This window comes from Equus przewalskii, chromosome 13 (assembly GCF_037783145.1).
Source record: "Equus przewalskii isolate Varuska chromosome 13, EquPr2, whole genome shotgun sequence".
NCBI classification, from domain to species: domain Eukaryota; kingdom Metazoa; phylum Chordata; class Mammalia; order Perissodactyla; family Equidae; genus Equus; species Equus przewalskii.
The window spans coordinates 89,219,202-89,235,398 of NC_091843.1; the positions used below are offsets into that span (position 1 = coordinate 89,219,202).

The window sequence follows — 16,197 nt, forward strand, 5'->3', positions numbered from 1 at the left end:
AAATGTGTGTCTTGCCCACATCACAGGCCAGTGAGGATGTGGGTGGGATATGTCTCTGCTCCATGCAGTCATTTGGGGACCCAGGCCTTGCCTCCTCTCTGTCTATGGAGTCCTTTCCATGCTGCTGGCAGATGAGCAAAGAGCAAGGGTCACACATGGGAGGTTTTTGTGGACCAGGCCTAGATGAGATGCATGATACCTGGATTACATTCCATTGGCCAGAGCTCAGTTCTCTGGCTACAGCTAACTGCAGGGAGCAGGGAAATGTAGTCCAGCTGTCTGTCCCCAAGAGGAAGGCTGGGGGGAACCAAAGTTTGGATGTTTGGGACTATAGGTTTCGGCTCAAAATGAGATACTAATTACTTCTGAGAATTAGCGTGGTCCATGATGGGCAACCTCATGAAGCAATAAGTTCGTTGTTACTGTGATGTTAGCTGGAGAACACATTCCTGCCACTTCTACTTTGGAGTACTATAATTATAGTTTCCAAAGAGCATAGCAACTCCTGCCTCCTTCCCACTTCCACTTTCCCTATGGTGCAAAATGCTTGGTTCACATTACTGAGAAAAGAGGAGGTCACGTGCTGACCTCCTCTGTGGAATGGCTTCTTCATTTTTGGTTTTCTTTTCCATGAGAGCAAGCTGGAGTATAGATGTTGAGGTGAACTTGATGGTCAGCACGCAGGGTCTGAGGACCCCTTCTTGGGGCGGGGGCCTCTGTATGCGGGAGGGATGAGCCTGCCCATTACTAGAACTTGTGCCTCTGGAGCAAGAAGTTGTCGTGAAGTCATTTTGTACCAATGGAGCAAAAGTAGAGATGCACAGAATTACGATAAGTCTAACATTCTGGAATCTTGGTATTTTGACATTGGAAGGGACATAAGGCCCATGGAGGCTAATCCTATTGATGAGGAACAGAGAGGTCAAGCTCTGTATCCTTAGGGTTGCACAGCCTGTCCTGGCAAAGCACAGTCAGAATCTCGGCCTTCTGATTCCTAGGCCTGGGCTCCAGGCTGCTCCTCCCACTAGGAAAATAGCAGGATCTCCTTGTTCTAATGATATTATTCCAGTGGTCTTGTCCAGTTCCACTGATGCCATGACCTTGTTGGAGTGACACAACAGAAGACCATGGGGGGCAGGAGAGGTAGGATCTGGTCCTGCTCTGCCCTCAGCTCTGTGTGGCCTTGGGTATGTGGGCGGGCCTCAGCTTTCTCATATGTGAACTGGAGAATTTAGATTAGATCAGTTTTCAAATCATGTTTCATATAGGAAGGCCCAGTATCTTCTGGAGCTCCCTTAGGAGGCATCTTGGAGAATGGAAATGAGGCTTAGGTATTTTGTATGTCAGTTCCTTGCTAAATTTTGTTAGAAGGTTCTGTGACTTAAAATGGGCAGAAGAGATAGTCTCTGAGGTTCTTTCTGTCTTTAAAATTTTATGTCTCTTTGAAATGTACTTTATGGATTTCATTATTAAGGCTCTTCATGTAAGGGTAATTGATAAAATAAGACACAAAGCTGTGAAAAATTAAGTAACCAACCAAAGTTTGTCACTGCTTGTCACAGTTACACATCAAATGCCTTGGGGTCAAGCAGGTAAGATAAAAGGAGGGAGGAATGTGTGATGGGTTGGGTTATGCCCCCCTACATTCATATGCTGAAGTACTAACCCCCACTACCTTAGAATGTGACTGTTTGGAAATAGAGTCTTTAAACTGGAACTTGAGCTAATATGAGGTCATTAGGCTGAGACCTAATCCAATAAGTCTGTGTCCTTATAAGAAGAGAGAATTTGGACCCGGACACATACAGAAGAAAGACCACGTGAAGACGTCTTCTGACGGCCACCTTAAGTCAAAGAGAGTGGCCTTAGAAGAAACCAACCCTGTCGACAACTTGATCTTGGACTTCTAGCCTCTGGAACTGTGAGTAAATAAATTTGTGTTGTTTAAGCCAGCCAGTCTGTGGTACTTTGTTATGGCGGCCGTCGCAGACTAATATAGAATGTGTGCTTGTGTGTGAATAGGTGTGTGTATGTGTGTGACACAATAGGGAGTGGTAGAGACTGTGGCAATTTTGAGTGAGCTCATCCTGCCTAACAGGGAAAGGTGCTCTTCAGCTCCAGCGGATTATTGCCATGTGGGGAGACTAGCTCAGTGTTGCCAGATGTTCTGAATTTCCAAGAGAAGCTAGAACTTTTTTTTAATGTGAAAGTTCCTGGTTTTGTGGGCAAACAAAACATGTCTATGGGCTGAATTTGACCTACAGACCACCAGTTTTAATCAGTGACCCCATATTTCGGGAAATAATTTAGAAGTGACCTCATGAGGCAGGACATGACGAGAGAGTAAACAGTAAGAGAGAGAAGAGTGCATCAGGAGCCAGGCCACCTGGCTGCTGTCATGGCCAGACCTCAGTTCCCACTCTTGTCAGATGAGGAGACTGAACTGGTCCCATCCAGCAAATGTGCTGGGAGATTTCCAGTCTGAGTGCCATACTCTGTAAACAGCAGAGAGCTACAGCCAAGATAATGACTCGCCACCTGGCCCTCTCTCTAAGAATGAGTGCCTGATCTTCTAAAGTCACAGAGAAAGAGACTGAATGTAATGAAGGACTTACGTGCACAGAAGTGGATAAAATATCCCCATGTCTTAGAAAAAGCTGCTCAAACTGGAAAAAGAAAAGCAGAAAAAAGTGGAAGGAATTGCTCCAAATGAATGTCATTAAAAATATGGGGCAAAGAGAGTAAAACCCTCACTCTTCCATGATCACTGTCATCGTGGCGCTCCTCTGCTCTGCATTGGAGTTGTCCCTGCCTGGTTTTCTTGGCCCCTTTTTGGTCACCATTTCAAGGACAAAGAATGGTAGATATGGACTAATAATAAGAATTAGTAAGCCCTTACTATGTGCCAGGGACTTTAACATATAGGCATTTCTGCTGTAACATAAAATAACACTTCCCAGAACATCCTGTTGCCTGTAAAACTTGGTGTAAAAAATAATAGGATTTGTGGGAAAACTAGGGTCAAGGTAGACCATTCAAGTCTCATGCAACTCTGATGACCCACACAATCTCCTTTACCTGGGACGTCTCTTGGACCACACTGGCAGCAGCTGAGTGGCTAGAACCTGCCAAAGAGGTATCAAAATGCGCAAAAGCAATAGAGATGAGAAGCTGGTACCTCTTCTTTAGACCAGCGCTGGCCAGGCGGAGACAGGGCAACGGAAATGGAGCCCTGAGCAATGGGGCTATTGTCACGGAGGGCACAGCAGGCAGGGCAGCCTCCCACCAGCTGAGAGCTCAGGAGGCTGGGGTGTGCCTATGGCAGGAGGCAGCCCTGGCTGCAGGTGCTCAGCTTAAAATCCCCTGGAATAAGCAGAAAGTTTCCTTCTGAGGATGCAGCAGCCCAGCCTCGGGCCTTGTCCTTTCCCACTGAAGGTTGTGGTTCCATTCCTGCTGTTCCAGCTCCTCTTGCTTGGGAAGATCCCCTATGATGGTGAAAACCAAGGTGCAATTTTCACATTGCAATGGGAAATTTTAATGTGCAATGATGTGCAGGATTGTGTGCAATTTTCACGTTATACTGACATCGCTCCTGTGTAACCAATCACTGATGGGGTAATGCGTGCTACCGAAACACAGACTAGCAAAACAGAATATACTATTTAGTTCTCACAACTCTGTGAGGTTTTGGAGCAGTGGTTCTCACGGTCGTGTGCATCAAAATTACCTGGAGGGCTTGTTAAAACAGATCGCTGGGTTTCATCCCCAGAGATCTTGGTTCAGTAGGTCTTGGGGTGGAGCCCAAGAATTTGCATTTCTAAGAAGTTCCCAGAGGATACCGTTGCTGCTGGTCTGGGGACCACATTTGAGAACTACTGTACTAGAGGAAATGGATAATTGGCAAGATTTTGTGACTTGCCCAGGATTGCTGCAGGAATGGACCCAAGGTGGCCTAAATCGTGGACCTAATGAGGCTACCATTCCTGAGAAATTGACCTTTGACGATCTATAAACACTTAGGAATGTGCTGGGGTTGGTTCCGGTAATTCCTTGCCCCTAGTGAGCAGGCAGGCGGTAGCTCGGGCAGTCAATGGGGATGGGTTTGCAGTTGGTAGTAGCTCTACATCCATTGTTGTGGGACCCGGGGAGTCTACACCTCTGCCTGGCGGCATGCTGTGTGGTCTCCTGTTTTGTAAGACGTCTCCCTAGATTTGGGAATTATTTGCTATATAAGAACTTGCACCTAGTGTGTATCTGTTGTAGTCCCACCATCCTGCACACAACCTTCCTGCTGAGGCAGCCGGCTGGCACACAGCCCCAGGATCGAACCCAGCGCTGCGCTCCAGCATCAGTGTCCTTTCCCATCCAGCTGTGCTGCCCCCTGGACACTTTCCCTGCAGACTTCCCTGGGGGAGCCCCTGTGACCTGCTTCCGTTCCCGTTTACTGCGGCCTGTTTCAGACAGACATGAGGCAGGTGTGAAAGTTGTGGCTGAATGGAAAGCCCAAGTTTGAGCTGCTTGGTCAGATGCCTCCGTAAAGGACTTGGCCTGCTTTGTTAGTAAGGTTTTAAAATCTGCAGGGCGGAGGTCGAGTGGTGTAACCATAGAAATGAGAACGGTGTCCATTTCCATCACGAAGACTCTCAGGCGCAGGAAGTTGTAGTTTTTTACTCTCATAGGGTTTGAGGTTATAGACTGAATTAGGAATGGAAAAAACTTGTTGACTGTCATTAAATAATGCCTCTCAATATTTCAGAAGGCATCTCCTTGCCCCGAGAGCATGACATAGCAGAAAGAGCTTTGGAGTCAGGCAAGTGTGATTGGAGTCCAAGCTCTGTCACTTACTGACTGTGTGACCTTGGAAAAGTGATTTATCTAGCTGGAGCCTCTGTTTCCTCTTCCATAAAGTGGTTTAATAATATATCTTTCAGAAGTTGTTGTGAGCACAACATGGCCACCAGTAATACAGATTCACTGCCGACACCCCAACATCCTGAGACACAGACTAGCTGTCTCTTTGGTTTCCTTGGGGCATCACAATGGACCCCAGAAGCTTCCTATCAAATGTGTAGCACTCAACCTTGCTCTTGCTTTAAAGGAACCAGAAGCCAGGTGGCAGGACCATCTCAAGAAGATGGAAGCGGAAGCCTGCTGGAAACTGACTTGGCTGAGACTTCTGGTTCAATGCATCATGAAGCTAGCAGTTGTCCCCAACTTCTTACTAACGTATGTATAAAGACTTAAAAAAGAGAAAAGATAAAATTTACAACAACACTGAGAAGTAGCTAACCACTGAGTTCCAGAATTATGAAGGAACTGACAATCATCGCCAAGCAGATGGAGAGGACCAAAATAAGCATGTAGCTTTCAGCTTATGTCACACCTCTACTTTGCCTCATGATTTGGAGACGTGGTGCCTTTATCAAACAGCAAACTCTCCAGTGCGGGGAGCGGGAAGGGGGCGGGCAGAGTGCGCCTCTCTTTCTGTTTCTCCCTGTCCTCCTCCCAACGCCACCTGTCCCTCTGCCCCTTGTCCCTACTCAGGCTGCTGTCTTGATATATTTAGCCAACATCCCAAATCTCAGAAAAGAAGTGACTGGGAAGTAGTGGGGTGCTGGCCATGGTTCAAGACCTGTGAGTGTGGCAGGCACACCCTAAGGTGACCCCAAAGAGTCATGCCCTTGAATAATCCCCTCCCCTTGAGTGTGAGTGGCACCTGTGATGGGCTTTTAGCTGCTACAATATGGTGAAAGGTGAGGGATGTCACCCTCGTGATTATATGACAGAGAGAGACAGTCTCGTTGGCCTTGAAGAAGGAAGCCACCGTGTTGTGAGAGGAGGCCACATGCAAAGACCTGCAGAACGGCCCCCAGCTGACAGCCGGCAAGAAAGCGGTGCCCTCAGTCTTATAGCCGGAAGGAACTGAATTCTTGTGAGCTTGGAAGGGGGCCCTGAGATCCAGAAAGGAAAGCAGCCCACTGACACCCTGATGGCAGCCTTATGCGACCCTGAGTAGAGGACCAAGGTAAGCCAGGCCCGGACTGCTGACCCACGGAAACTGTGAGATAATAAATGTGTGTTGTTTTAAGTTGCTAAGTTTGTGGTCATTTGTTATGCAGCCAAAGAAAAGTAATGCGACGAGTTACAGTCTCTATGAAGTGAGCATTGTGTGGGGAATAAAGCGTTGTGTGGAAGCAGTGCAGAGCATGCTGGGAACTGGAAAGACTAAATTGATTCTCTGAAACCAGAAGCGAGATAGTGGAGGTCAGAGGAAGGTGCCACCTCAAGAATTCCGGTAAAGTCTGTGGGAAGTGGAACTTTACCCGGGAGATGTAGATATGAGAACCTGTCCTACAACTGTGAATCTGATAAGGAGATTCCAACATCTTGTGTGTGACCAGACTTGGGTGGGGGAGGAGAGGACAAAGAAAATCAACTTTTCATAGACTTACCAAGAAAGATCCAGAAACAATGTGAAGAAATGTACAAAATCTTAATGAGAGACTAAAAATAAGCCTTCTTATTGAAAATATTAAATTCTTTTTCTGTAGGTTAATCTACAAAGTTAATGTAATTCCGACAATTTTAATGGAGTTTTATTTGGAATTTGACAAAATAATTCTAAATTATTGAGAAGAATGATCACTTAAGAGCAGCTAATATATTTCTTGAAAAAGAAGAGTAATGAGGGAGACTGTCTTATCAGAGAATAAAACACATCTGAAAACTATGATAATTGTAATTGTACAGGACTAGTTCAGGAATGGGCAGGCGGATGATGGAACAGAAGAATGGAAGTCCAGAACAGGCCCGAGGACACGTGTGTGCGCACCGCTGTGCACTCGTGCTATCTCGGTGTCTAAGATTTTAGATCACTGGGGAGAGACCGGGTAGTCTATAAATGGTGTTGGGGAAAGTGACCAGCCAATTGGGGCAGACTTTATCACTCCCTCATGCACACCACACACAGAAATTAACTCTGATTAACTTCATATTTAATTGTAAAAGATGGAACTTTATAAATTAAAATACGGGTGAATAATTTTCGTGTCCTGAGGGGTGGAGAAGGCATTTCTAAGCATGATCCCAAAGCCAAGGGTCGTGAAAGAAAGGATAGTTACAGCTGATCACACAGACAGTGAGATCTTCCGTATGGTATAAAATTACACAAAAAACTTGAAAGGCAAACAAATAGAGAAAAGAATGTGTAACATAAATGCCAGGTATTGTTAAGCTTTGGGCCTGAGAGGGCCAAACAGAAAAAGATAACTAAGTGGAACCGTGAGGCAAGGCTAGAAAGAGGCCACTGTTAGAAAGAGTTCAGAATGCACCAGCGCTGTGTTCGCTTTGCTCCAGGTCCCTGCTTTTCCTTTCTGAAACCTGGATTTCTCAGGTTTCTGGGGTCAGCAATGTTGGGGGCACTCCGCTGCTGGCTGGCTTCACGGTATTTTGGAGGAGATGTACGGTATGGTATCTTTATATGATTGTAAAAGCAATTCATGCTTCTGGTAAAAACGTTCGTGCTGTTCAGAAAGACATAAAGAAGACCTTATTTTGCTGTCCAAAAATAACTTCTACCTTCTCTGTATGAGTGTGTGTATCTATTAACGCACACACTCACACAAGCATGAGTTTATTTATATTTTTATGAAAATGAGATCATACTTTTTCCCAGTTCAACAATATATCGTGAATATCTTTCCATGATAATAAATGGAGATCTACCTCATCATGTTCAATGGACACACATTATTCTTCAAAATAAATGCACCATAATTAAACCATTCTCCTACCGATAAAATTGAGGATTTTTTTTTACCATTATGAAGAGCTCTGTAATTGATTCCTTATACATATTTTTGGCCATGGGTCTGGTTATTTCCTAAGAATAAATTCCTAGGACAGAGATGATTAGGTAGTTATCCCCGGGGAAGAAAGAGCCAGACAGGATGCTCTGATGCAACCACGAGCTGTAATATTTGGGGAAGAGAAGAGACAGTGAATTTATCACAGTCACTATCTCTTGAATCTGTGCCCAGCCCAGCCCTGTGGACACCTGCCTGCGTTCCAGATAGTGAGGAGGTACAAACAGCACTGCTTCCAGACCCTTCTAACAGCGTAGGTGAGGAAAGAGAGGGGAGGCATCTCTGCTCCCCCTGCTCTGGTCCAGGCTGAGAGGCAGCACTGAGGAAGTCCCAGGGCTGGCACTCTGAGCAGGGGCAGCCCCAAAGGGATTGGACTCGTCCCTATGCACAGGGGAGAACTCCGTGGGGACCTCCGCAACACAGAGCTCGGGCTTTCAGTGGCTGCTGGGGGCCGGTACTGGTGAGGTTTGGGTCATGATTCTGGCCTGATCCTATCTATACCCAGTGGCAGGTGAGACTTGGAGAAATTCAGGTTATACTATAATTACATACGGGTATAAAGCAACTCTGTGAGCTGAATGCCTCAAAAATACTGAACAGAGGGGTTGGCCTGGTGGTATAGTGGTTAAGTTCATGTGCTCTGCTTTGGTGGCCTGGGGTTTGCTGGTTCCGATCTTGGGTGCAGACCTACACACCGCTCATCAAGCCATGCTGTGGCAGCATCCCACATAGAAAATAGAGGAAGATTGGCATGGATGTTACTTCAGGGACCATCTTCCTCACCAAAAAAAAAAAAAATTACTGAATATACACTCTATTCTATTTTTAAGCACATGTGTAAGCCTTGTCCTGTCTGTCTAATGATGGTACCTGGGGGCCTGTTCTTTCTTACCTGCTGTGCACTCACAGCTAATATAAGCCCTCTCAGATTCTCTCAACAGCCATTTGCCAACTCAGCCAGATATGATTTAAATTCTTTCACCTCTTCATTTACAATCAGATATGAGATTGGTTCTCTCAAATGAAGCCTTGAAGTGACTGATAATTATATAGAGATTATGTCTTTTATCTTTATTCTCACTTCTTAGCACAGTGCCTTCCCACAGTTCAAGTGGGTTACATATTCGACCCTGAGGAGCGACCTGAACTCCTGAGTGGGACAGTATGGCAGGTGCTGCTTATTGTCACCCACGCTCATGCCCCTTCCTGCTCACTCTCCTTCCCCACTGAAGGAAGCTCAGCTTATTTAGGAGCTAGGCAGAGACCCATCGGTTCAGCCCTTTTCCAGTCCCAAAACATAAACGATCATTAGTCAAAACCAGTCACGACAATCTCATCTTGCTTGGCCTTTGGTTGGTTGAAGGCTGGCATGTGACCCTGTTTTGGTGAATGAGATGTAAGAGGAAGTCTACTAAAGTAAGCTTAGCTTCCCAAATGAAAAGACAAGACTCCCACGAAGACGTTTTCCTCCTGCCCCTTCCACCTCCCTCCACCGGGGATGTGATGGCTGGGAGAGCTGCGACCGTGAGATGAGATGAGAGCCGTGCGGATGCCGAGATGGTGGGTCAGCAACATGGAGAGCGCCTGGCTCCCCGAGGACATTGTGAGCAACTGAACGCCTCCAGCAGTTGCTTATGTTTATGCTTATTGCTAAGTGAGAAAAATGAATTCCTACTGTTTAAGGCCACTCTAAGTTGGGTTTTTGGTTGCGCCACCAAAAGCATTCCTAAGTGGTACATGGAATAACTAAGAGCGACTTGACCATCTAGGAGCATGAACTCCAGAGCCAGATTGCCTGGATCAGAATTAAGCTCTTCTATGCTTTAGTTTTGTAACTCTGGCTGGGTTAACCTCGCTGTGCCTCAGTTTCTCTATCTGTAAGATTGCAATAATAATAGCACCTACTTCATAGATTGTGCGGTGTAGTCCAGAAGAAATATCAGCTTGACTTCTTTATGGGGTCGTACGCCACACTGCTGTCCAGAGTTGGAAAGTTGTGTCTAGATAATTGTTAATAAAAGAATGTAAAATCTCTGCTAGCATGTCATTTTAAGTAAACTTGGATTAGGAAATAGCTTGTAAAATTTTTTCAGCTTTTCTCATATTTATAATGGCCAAATGTAAAATTGTTAGTCTCTGGGTTGGTCTAGAATGAACATTTGGGATTTTCAAAAAAAAAAAAGCAGAGTCAGTTCACATGGCTGTCTTAGGCTTACTGAGCTCTAAGGAGTGGCGCCTGCCTGCTTCGGGACTGCGATTCTGAACAAGTTCGTATTTCTGTGTGTGGCCACCTTTTCTCTCCGTATATTACTCTTTCCTTAATTTTCTATTTTTTTCAGAAATTTTTGTAACTCCAAAAGTTTGCATTTCTGCCTCTTTGTTTCTTCTGGTTGTATCTTTTTAAAAAGATTAATCAACAAAGAACAATTTATGTCAATAAGGTGTCAAGAGTCCACTCATATGAGGAATTTAAAAATGTGGACAAAGAGAACAGATTAGTGGCTACCAGGGGAAATGTGGGATGGGGGGTGGGCACAAAGGGTGAAGTGGTGCACCTACAACACGAATGACAAACATTAATGTACAACTGAAATTTCACAAGATTGTAACCTATCGTTAACTCAATAAAAAAAAAAATAAGGTGTCATGAGAAGTATAAAGTAAGGAGAGACACCAGTCTTTGTTCTCCTGCTGTTTACAGTCTTGACCGTCAGAGTCTGAGCGCACCCACGTGCTATTTTTATAGGAGGTTTATTAAGCACGAGGCGTCGGACGTTCATACCACGGTTGATGAAAAACTCGCACGTCTTCCTCTGCCGTTTCTGGGGAGCAGGCGGTTTCTTGAAGAGACCAGGGCAAAGACTCATTTAAATTTGGTGCCAGGAGTACACTCGGAATTGTCTTTTGTGGGGCATGCAGGCTTCTGACTCCAAGTGAGTTGTGTTTATCTGCCAAGTAACCCTACGGCAATGGAGTGTCAAATTAGAAGGTGAATCCGACATTCCTTCTGGGTGCCTCCTTCCTGACTCAGAGCAGAAAGGTAGGTCTAGATTCTGGCACAGTTGGGAATATGGGAGCAAGCACAGGCCGGCTCCTCCAGGCTGCTAATCACAGTGTGGATGTCATTTACCTCAGGCAGCAACAAGGATTCGTTGAGCCCCCATGTGGTGCATGGCACTAGATTATGAACTCAGATTATGCGGAGGCTCTGACTGTGGCTCTCGATCTTAGACTGTTACTAGAGATAACAAATCATTCCCAGTCACATCATTCTATTTAGATTCATGACTGATTCCTTTCTGCCTTCTAATTCCATAACGCTCTGAGGATGACTAAGGCAACGATGATTCCGGCGAGCCAACATTAGGTATCCTGTCCTCTGGCAACAGAAGCCCAAGTGTCTGATGAATCAGGGAAGAAGAATTTAAATATAATAAAACTACCTCAGTTTGCATCCAGTGACCTGAAACCAGACTTTTATAGACAGAGTCGTAGCATGTGAGAATCAGAAGGTAATTTAATGATCTCTTCGGCCGATTCTTCTCAAACTCTAGCATCCCCTGGATCATGTGGAGGGCTTGTCAAAACACAGATGAATGCCCAGAGTTGCTGTTTCAGTAGGTCAGGGTGCGGCCCAAGAATGTGTGTTGCTGACAAGTTCCCAGGCGAGTTTGAGGCTGCTGGTCGAGTGCCGCACCTTGAGAACCACGGCCTTAGACAACTCCTGCCCTTTACAACAAAGGGAGTTGGAACGGAGAAGTTGGCTTGACCAAGGCGATTGAGAAAACAGAAGAGCTAAAACTCAATTCAGTTCTTCTGAGTTCAGATTCATTGTTCTTCTTTCCATTCCACCATTAATGCCAAGAGTTAACTGTGTCCACAATCATATGCATTTTCTTGGAAACAGCAGGACAGTAGAACCCCCAATCTTTGCTTTCCTGCTAGGTGCCTGTTGGCTTTCGGAAGCCACGTGACCGCTTTATCGTCTCAGTTTCTGTAAAAGTGGATAATAGTGGTAACGGGACTCTAGGACCTCCGGTTGTGAGGATGAAAAGATAGTAAAGTTCTTAGAATCATGCCTTGGAAACTATTACAATTACTCTTATTAAATATTAGTTATTTCCAGTTAATTTGAAAATATATTACCAAAGTTTCACTGTATCTGGTCAAACTGGTTGGCACAAGGATAGTAAAGGTGACTGAGAGAGAGACATTTCGTAATGTGGCTAATCTTCGAGAAGGTGATTTAAAATAGTCAGATTTTAGGTCCTCTCAGTTATCGATGGCATCCGTCTCTTTCTTTGTGGGGAACGGGGAAGCCATGGACAAATTAAATGACTTGTGTAAGCTTTTAGCGCTCCTAGCCACACTGCCAGTCCTAGAACTCAGTTTAGCTCATTACTTTCTTAACCGATGCAGTGTTTTTGAACACAGCACTCTGGTACCCACACACAGATTTGTCTCTATTTCTTACTGCTGGGAATTTGGCTGAATCGTACAGTTGACAACGCACCACCACTTCGCTGTCATTTTTTCTTTGCTCCGAAAGCCTTTTTTCCTGAACACTTTTTGTTGTTATTGTTGCTGCACAGGGGAAAATGAGATGGCTTTATTTCCATTAAGTTCTAGAAACGCTCAGAAGGGTGATTGAACCCATCCCAGCTCTTCCACCCTTTCTCCCACAAAGTCTTCCTTGTCTTGAGATGAGTCAAAGCCACGGAAAGCAAATTCTTCAATTTAAAAATAGGGACCCATTTAGGGGGCTGGCCTCATGGCCGAGTGGTTAAAGTTCTGCTTGCTCAGCATCGGTGGCCCAGCTTCACAGGTTTGGATCCTGGGCATCGACCTGCTCCACTCATCAGCCGTACTGTGGAGGCATCCCACATACAAAGCAGAGGAAGTTCGGCATGGGTGTTAGCTCAGTATTCCTCAAGCGAAAAAAGAGGAAGATTGGCAATGGATGTTAGCTCAGGGTGAATCTTCCTCACCAAAAAAAAAAAAAAAGGACCCATTTAAAGTATTTAAATTCCAATTTGGATAGTAAAAGGTTAATAATGCATCGGAAAAAATTCTAGCAGCCCACAAATCTAAGCATTGTTATGTATGAACATGAGGCTTTTATTGCTGTCAAAATTAATCACTTTTCAACTTCCAGCTGTTAAAACCCTTCTGGCAGCTCTCCAAGCAATTCCCCTACAGTTACTTTTCCTTCAATTAAATTCTGGTGCCGTTCACAGGCTCCCGTTACATAAGCAGCAACTTAAAAATGGACTTCTTGGGGTTTTCTTTTTTTGTCTTTGCTTAAAACTAGAAAATGACAGAATATGAAGTGTGCTTCTGCGACTCTTTCAGCTCAACTTGTACTTAAACTCCAAGCCTACCAAGCGGGCAACGTGGGACTCGAGTCCCGGCGTTTATTATCAAGCCCTTCATGAGCGTGTAGCGATTTGTAACAGTTTTTATTAGCCATTTCTCTCGCCTGTCCTCTGAGGTAAGTCAGTGTCCTTTGCTGTCTACAGTCCTTCCCACTTTGTCCCACTTTCTCCCCCAGAACTTGGCTGGAAGCGTAGTTTACAACTCTTCAGCTCGGGGTTTGGTCCCTGTGTTACCCCACCGCCTGTTTCCAGGGGGGTGGTTACCGTCTCGGCTCCCTTGCCCAAGGGTACAGCTTTGTCGTGGTGGGAATGGCCTTGAAAGAGAAGCTGTCCCCAGTGCCTGAAGCTGCCCAGCTTCCTGGAGCTCCTGTGGTGGACTGCACCCGCTCTGGGGTCCAGAGGCAGCTGTGGAGAGACTGGTTGGCTCCGAAGGGCAGAGGCCGTGGCAAACCGTGGCCACTTTGTTGGGTACGAATCCTCAGTGAGGTTCAGCAATGGTCCTGGTACCTGATTTATGAATGGAAATGAGTCCACATCTTCGCATTCTCTTGGCACAGAACTGAGAGCTTGCACAAGGACGTTATGTTGGAAGTACTGCCTTTTCACTCTTCATTCCTGGGATTCCAAAAGACTGGTCCTATGTCCTTTCTCAGAGCTGTGCAGGATGAAGGAGGGCTGAAGCGCTGCTCCTCAGGGACCGGGAATCCTGACCCCTCTCCCTCCCCTGCACGCGGGGGCACTGGCTCGTCAGCGTCAGCGTCAGCGTCTGAGTTAGTTCAGCCAGTTTCTCTCCCTCTACGGTGCTGCCCTCCGAGTCTGGGCTGGAGAGAGCCTTCCCTGGTGGCTCCTGGAGGTCTCTGCACCTTCCTCCTCACTGGCCCTGCTTCGTGCTGTTGCTGCATGTTAAATTCTGTCATGAACAGCTGTCCCTACTTAGCAGCCTCTGTAATTTCTGCTCTCATCCTCTACTTCCGTGCAAAATTAATGTATTCCAGATGCTGCTTCCTTCCTGAGCCGTTCTACCTGATAGTAACAGCTGGTGTGAGATCTGAAACTGGGCAGGGGGTATGAAGATGTCGTTGTGGCAGAGATAAAAAAGTATAGAGGTCTCAAATGTCAAAGAAAAGTAAGGCTGCAGCGAGCACCTTGTAGCAACTGTCCGCTGCAGCGTGGCTGTGCAGCCCTGCGCTCCCCTGTCTGCGTGTGGTTGGGAAGAGAGACTGCAGACACAGGGGCAAGCTTCATTCCATTCTCATCATCCACACTCCACAGTGGCTTGTCCTTGAAAAGTTGGGCTTTGAAACCCTGAGCCAGTCACGACTTAGGACATGGAGCAAGATTGTCCAAACAGAAGCGTTGCTGGTCAGTGGACTGGGGAGTCATTGTGTCCCCTCAAGTCCTCTGAGGTGGCCTTGGTTAACCATAGCCTGCTGGTCAAGCCATATCCATGCTCACCCAGCCCAAGGAAATGGCTCCAGGGCTGAGCACCTTGGCAGGACTGTGAAGGGACACGGCCACCAAGAAGTCATCAGATTCCCTGTCTCTTCACTGCAGTTTGCACTGCAGTGAAAAATCTGTCCGCCCCTCCCTCCTCTTTCATAAATTAGCTGGTTAGTTTGCTCTCGTGTGACTGAGTTGATTGACTCCAGCCAGCGTAATGTGGATGTGACTGAGTTGATTTACTCCAGCCAGTGTGATGTAGACAAATCTGCCTGAGCGGATCGAGTCAGCATTAAGACCTGCTTTCTGACGACCAGAGGCCGAGTCTTCCTTTGGGAAGACCGCCAAGACGTCCGAGAGACAGGACGGAGGTCGTGTTGCAGGGCCAGGGCCAGGAAAGACAGCGCATGAAGCTTGGCCCTTCTGCTCGGTATTTAAGATACTTTCTCTTTGCAGGGCATTTCTTGAAAACCACCACATGCATAGTTTTGGTTAATTGGCTTATGTAACATATGCACGAGTGTTATTTTCCAGCATAAATGCCTCGCCTGTATTCTATGTGCTTGTTTCCTTAGTTGGACACTCCATGGTTGGTTTGGCCAGATTTGGTGTTCCTTAGACCTTTAGTTTCTGTGATTCGAACTCCAGACATCTCACCAAAGCCTACCCAGTGGTAATTAAAAACAAATATATGTGCAATCAACAAGTTGGGGAAAGAAGTTCTGTTTGGAGTTAGAGTGACTTTGCAGTTGGCAAGACACCGTTACCCTAATTTATATCGCTCTTATTCCATATGCTTTCTGCTTTAAAATGTCCTGGGTTGCCTCAAACTCTGTATATGCAATATTTTCCATTTACAAAATTTTCCTGCTTAATCCATTTTATTTTTCTGAGAGCTTTTGAAAAATGATATTGGTTAGCTTCAAATTTTCAGAGCCCAGTTTTATGTGATATGATTCCTGATGATGCTAAGACCTAAAGAGATAATCAAGGGAAACTTTTAGAGCTAAAATGTGTGTGCCAGGGACTCAGTGCAAAGTCTGCCAACAGATGGAAAGCTTGGAGGAGCCGGTCTCTGTAGAGGCAGAGCCCACGTGTTTTTGAGTAGGTTCTTCTGAGACCTACAGCTTTCCACCGCTGCTCTCTGGCTCTGCTTAAATTCATGCTGCCTGCATGCCTTCATGGAACTCCTTATATTTTTCAGAGCCGAGGAGATATGCATGTTTCTACATTTTTTTTTCTCTCCTCAATTGCAGAAGGAGAGTAGAAATGAGTGAAAACGTTGAAGATGACAGGAAAACAGTACTGCATTTGAAAACACTGTGTTTGATGTCTGGACATGGCTTCACCGTGCAAGTTACAGAAGTCTCTATGACTCTGGGCTTGGGGCGGGGGGGCTGTGCGGGCGGGAGCTGCCCACCAGGATCTGGCGCTTCTCCTAACCGTCTCTTCGTTAGCCGGCCGTCACACTCGCCCACTTCTGTGTACAGGACTGGGGAGGAAAAGTAGGGACGGCA

The 16,197-nt window shown here is 45.9% G+C and overlaps 1 long non-coding RNA gene across 1 annotated transcript in view; it reads left to right on the forward strand.

Annotated features, from left to right (window-relative positions):
* Nucleotides 1-13,066: 13,066 nt before the first annotated feature.
* The window catches only part of LOC139075372 (uncharacterized), a 111,581-nt gene continuing 108,450 nt past the window's right edge, over nucleotides 13,067-16,197 (forward strand). The window contains exon 1 of the long non-coding RNA XR_011525747.1: nucleotides 13,067-13,356. This is a non-coding gene — a long non-coding RNA (uncharacterized lncRNA). The remainder of the gene's footprint in view (nucleotides 13,357-16,197) is intronic.